A 5,826-nucleotide genomic window follows, 5' to 3' on the forward strand; every position below is an offset into this window, starting at 1 on the left:
ATTCATGGTCTTACGGTCAGAATCCTCAAACTGCTCCCTCAGACGAACCAGATTAATCTTCCTTGACATATCAACTGTTTCACGACATTCACCCGGTTGTTTAAATCCTCTTTTAGCTTTGGTCGGGGCTCCATAACCAATCTAAAACTCTTCTTCCACTTGATCTTTGATCCATCCAAGACATAAATCTCATCATAAGGTAGAGTATTGTTGAAACCCTCATACACAGCCTTTCCTTCCAAAGCAAGACCGGTGATTTCCTTTGCATCATCCAGAGTCATAGTCATCTCTCCGAATGGGAGTTGGAAAGTCATGGTTTCGGGCCAGAATCTTTCTCTAAAATTACAAACTGTCACAACATCATACGACTTCTGCAACGCCTTGTTTCTGGACCATAACCCCGAATCTTTTACCAAATCTACCACATCTGGATGCTCTGGATGCTCACCCTCCAATGGCCAAAACTTTGGCCGTTGGTGCTTTAGTTTAGGAACCGCTAAACTACAAATAATATAAAATTTTGGTTGTTACGACTGGGTATCCATAATAAAATGAAAATAACATATATTAAGTTTGATTTATTACCTTTGCGGCACAGACTCTGGCAGCCCATGATGACTCGTAACCAATCAAGACGGAACGATCTCTTGGCAAACCCCAAGGTCTCCCATTCTTCTTTTTAGGTAAAAACTCCATAGCATCAATGATGTCTCTTACATTGTCCTTTGGTGTATACTTCTTCTTACCATCCTTCTTGTCCTCCTCAACCACTACTTTACCTTTATCAAGAGCAGCACCACTAGAACTACCAACTTCAGTAACAACTACACCTTGATCAAGAGCAGCACTAGAAGTGGCAACTTCAGTAACAGCAAGTCCACCTTCATCTCCTACAACAACAGTATCTACACCTTGATTTCCTACAACAACATCTACACCTTGATTTCCTACAACAACTCCACCTTGATTTGCTAAAATAACTTCACCTTGATTTCCAACAGCAACTTCACCTTCATTTCCTCCAGTAACAACAAGACCATCATTTCCTCCTGAAACTCCACCTTCATTTCCTCCACTAACAGCAAGCACAAATTCACTTACTCCACCAACTCCAACTTCACTTGTATTCCTTGCGTTTGCACCCAATGGTTTTCTGTGACGAGGTTGCGGAGTGGGCTCACTAGAAGGTGTTACTTCTATTGATCTTTTCTTCCTCTTTTCGTTTCTGTTCAAAGACAAACCATACAAGAATGCAAAAGAAGATAATTCACAACGGCTGGGAAATCTTGACAAAACCCAGCCGAAAGCATAAAAACGTCTAGGATGTATGCAAAGCTCCAGACGAAAATACAGTTACGGATGGGTTAATTATCAAACGACCAAGACGTAATCAAAAAACGTCTAGAAAAAGTGAAAAGTCCCAGCCGCAACAGAAATAACGGATGGGATTTTGATTTATCGACCAAGCCGTAAAAACAATAACGGATGGGAAGTTTTATTTTCTCATTGCTTACTCATATTACGCATAGGAAAACCTAGACGTAACCACTACCGCTGAAACATGAATTCGAACACAGAGATATATACGGCTAGGAAAGTCCCAGCCGTGATTAAGTTGTTGCGGATGGGATTATTCTATCTCGTACGCATCAACTAAATTACGGCTGGGAATTCTTAGATTTCCAACCATGAGAATATAAACGGCTGGGAGTTCTTAGATCTCCCAACCGTGATACATATAAACGGCTGGGAAACAAACATATCCTAACCGTGATACTTATTTACGACTGGGAAACAAAGAACTCCCAGTCGTAAACAGTTTCTGAAACTATTTTTTCGGACCTAAAAGCTTCGAAACTTAATGAAAAATCGATAAAAAGCTTAACTAAAGAGTGGGTATTTCGATTCATACCTTATTGTTGTCATCTCAGGAGTCTAGGAGGCTGGTGCATCTCCTTCAGTCTAGGAGGCTGGTGCATCTCCTTCATTCAATTCCTCTTCATTTTCACTTACCACTTCATTAGTTGAAGTTGGTTTCTCTGCTTCAATAGGAGGTTGATTCGACGAAGAAAGACCTAATTTTTCCTTTGCTTTCATGCTTTTATACAATGAGTTTAACCGATGACGTAATTTTTTTGAATCGACGATTAATCATTGATGAACGGAGAAGAATGAAAGAAGAAGACGAAGAAGAAGAAGAAGAAGAGAAGCAGAGAGAAGAAAGGGAATGAAAATGAAAAGGGGGCAGTTTTTTTTCTCTTTTAATTCATTTGATTTTCAGTTTTTTTTTACATTTAATGAAAATCAGTTTTTTTTATTGATTAGATTAATCAGTTAATTGAAGGGTAGAAATGTCTTAAATGAAAATATGTGAGGATGTTTTTGAACTTTCACATAAATCTGGTCACCCCCTATACAATTTAGTCTCCACCTAGCATTTTAAGCCCTTAAAATCACATCCCCTCAAAGCCCCAATAATAGGATTCTATTTATATATACCCAAAGGCACTTATACGAAGCAGGCAGTCATCGCGTAAAAACCCATGTGCCTCCATGCATCCTCTGGCCAAAGCATTTAGACATAGTCGAGCATGCATCAGAATTTTCCAAGCATTTTAACTACTGCAAAATGCCAACGAAAATATGCTTTACATACATAGTGGAAAATCAAAAAATAGAAACCGTAATACAGAAGAGTGTAGCCAGGAACTCTAAGTAATTTCGATGATCAAACATCCCAGTGAGGACCGCACCTGGTACTGTAACATGATGTTTGATCCAGTGAGCTGGTTTTGCAATTTGAAGTGTACTACATCGGTACAGCTAGCTAGAAACCCTAAATTGATAGTCCTACTTATCTTTTGACTTATTATTGGCGCATGTATAACTTTACAGTGTATAACCATAGATTGAAAAATTAATAGCAAAAGTAAAGTGTACCTTCAAAGAAAGATAACTAATGCAGTACTAACCAAAAAAGCAGAGAGGAGCATTGCCCCTCCTTGGATATATTGAGTTAGGAAGCACAACAGGTGTAAAACCTTAGAATTTCACAAATAACTTCTGCATCTTCAACCTCAAATAATGATTCCAAAAACCAATCTCACGAATAGTTACATCATGATCTCCGTTCCGTTATCAGCAGTAGTATATTCATCAAAGTAAAAATAAAAGAAAATCAGAATATAAATTCGGGCAAAAAAATAAAAAAAAGTGATGGAATAAATTGAATGGTTTTACCTATAACCGATATCACGATTTTAATCATAAACCCTTTCAGAATAGTTTCGACGGTGATGGCAGAAAAAAATAGAAGAGAATAGGAAAGCGTATAGAATAAGGCCATAAGGGTATGGGTTTTGTTGCTTGCGAGTAGGTTTGATAAGCGTGATTTTTAACCACCCACCCCATAATGTGCGCTGTAAAAAACATCGAAAAGATCTCAAAACCCAAGATTGCAATTGGTCTATATTCTCTCAAGTAGGGCCAGAAGCTCTAGAATTCAAGCTTTGTTCAGCTTTCAACCACAACTCTCTAAATTGGACTCAAATTATATATACAATGTATCCACAATTTTCTGAATATGTAAGAAGCCTTGTCTATATTATAAGGGACAATGGTGTTTTCTTACATCGACGGCTCTCTATAGTTTGGACACATAAGGATGGTCTAGATCGAGCAGCTAATGTGTTTTGGGATATATAATGGTGTTTTTCTCCATCGACGGGTCTCTATAGTTTGGACACATAAAGGACGGTCCAGATCCAACAACCAATATGTTTTGGGATATACAACTTAGGCATTTAAAGAACGGTTACAATTTAGGAATTTCATGAAAAATGTAAACAAATTAAATTTTTTTTTTCGACAACCGTTGTTATTTGGGACTTATTTTTGGGATATACAACTAATGCTATTATGGTACAACCGTTACAACTATTAATATTTATGATACCAAGGGGGCCTATATAAAGCTCACGATAGTTTGCCCTTTGTGAAACATTCTTTTCTCAAATCTTGAGCAAACTAAAAAGTACCAAACCACTGTTTTATTTGGTGAGCACTCCTACTGCTATACGTATCTTGCTCAAACACTAGGTATTACTTTGTTTGGTTCAGTCTGTTTTGATTTGAAAAATATGTATTGCTAATCATTTTCTCTCATTCAAACCATGCAGAACGCACTAATGGCGAGCCAAATCACATGTAGCCCCTCCAAAATTGTTCCAAGAAGCACCCACAAGAGCTTCAAACAGTTGCCTGATATGGCAGAAGGGGAAATCACATGTAGCCCCACCCCTCACCCCGTCAAATAACCCTGCCATCCAATTGAGGGAATTCGACAGCTGCATTTTTGTTGTTTGACAAACAGGAAGATAATTTCTAACTTTCACAATGACTTGGGGAGTTTTAGTCTATGAAATTGGTTCGATGGAAGATCCAGGTTACGATTTACTATGGAGAATGGAAGTTTTAGTCCATGAAATTGGCTTAATGGAAGGTACGGACGTTATATAGCAAAACAGTCTGTGGTTTGATATAAAATTTGGACACTACAGCATTCTTAAAACTAAAATCCACTTGAGCATGAGAATGAGAGCTTAAGATGCGAAAATTGTAAGAATGCTCATTGTACAAATTAGGTGATTCAACTCAGAAAACGGAAAATCATGTTACCATTTCCGTTCTGATTCGAATGGCCAAGAAACAAGGGCATAGAAAAAATATTTATCAACCCTTGGCTCAAGTCAGGGTTAGGAAAGACCTAATAATGAATTTTTTAGCCCTGACTAAAAATGAGATCTGATTGTTATAGTCTCATTGAACTTTACAGGTGCCATTAGGAGTTAATCTTAAAAGTGGATTATCGATGTTAGGCGTTCAAAATTCCCTTATAATATATTCTCACTGAACTTTACAGTTCAATCCCACTTTTTTGTACAGGTGAAAGGCTATTAGGAACCTAACGTCCGATATCCGTAATTGCTATAGTCTCAATGAACACTTAACAAAAACGGTAAAACGTATTATCCGTAATTGCTGGGAAGTAACTAAATGCTCCTTTTTGAAAAATAGGAAATATTGTAAATAGATTTTTATAACGGAAGCATTAACACAAAAATTACAGTGAATCAGGCAAATACATCGATGCCCCGCTGTAATATGGAGGACTATATTAGTGATAAGAATCCACATCTCCCGCAAGTTCCATTAGAAATTACTACAACTATTGTCCAATCAAATCATATTTATAAGGTATTTTTGTAACTACATCCATAAGAGACACGACAGAACAGAGATAATACTTGAAGGTATGTTCTTTTAAATTCAATGAACGAAAGTGATATATGTAAATCAACCTGCATTCTATATTAATGGCCTTTATTGCATGGAATGCAGAAAATGATCCAAAGGCAAAACAAATATGCGAGTGCCTCGAACTCTTGATGAGGTATTGTAATATTTGAGCATCCATTGAGTTACCAAAAAATTGGTATCGTTTACATTAACTGTTATATGGTCGTGACTCTGAATGCAGGTGTCAGGTTGCCGTACCTTATGAGGAGTATTTTGGTAATGGACAGACAATGGATAGCGACAGTGCACCAGGCTACCCAAGAACAAGGCTTGGTTTAATGTATGATTAAAACTACGTTCAAAAATAAGACAACACAAAGAAGACATAACAAATTGTCACTTTCTCTTTTCTCATTGTATTGGTTGTTTATCCAGTGCTGATATCCAAATATTTTTTTAATATTGTTCAAGAAAAATAACATGATTTTATGTTTAACTTATGAAAGAATTAGATTTACTCTCTCTTTT

Source organism: Papaver somniferum, chromosome 2, assembly GCF_003573695.1.
Source record: "Papaver somniferum cultivar HN1 chromosome 2, ASM357369v1, whole genome shotgun sequence".
NCBI lineage: Eukaryota > Viridiplantae > Streptophyta > Magnoliopsida > Ranunculales > Papaveraceae > Papaver > Papaver somniferum.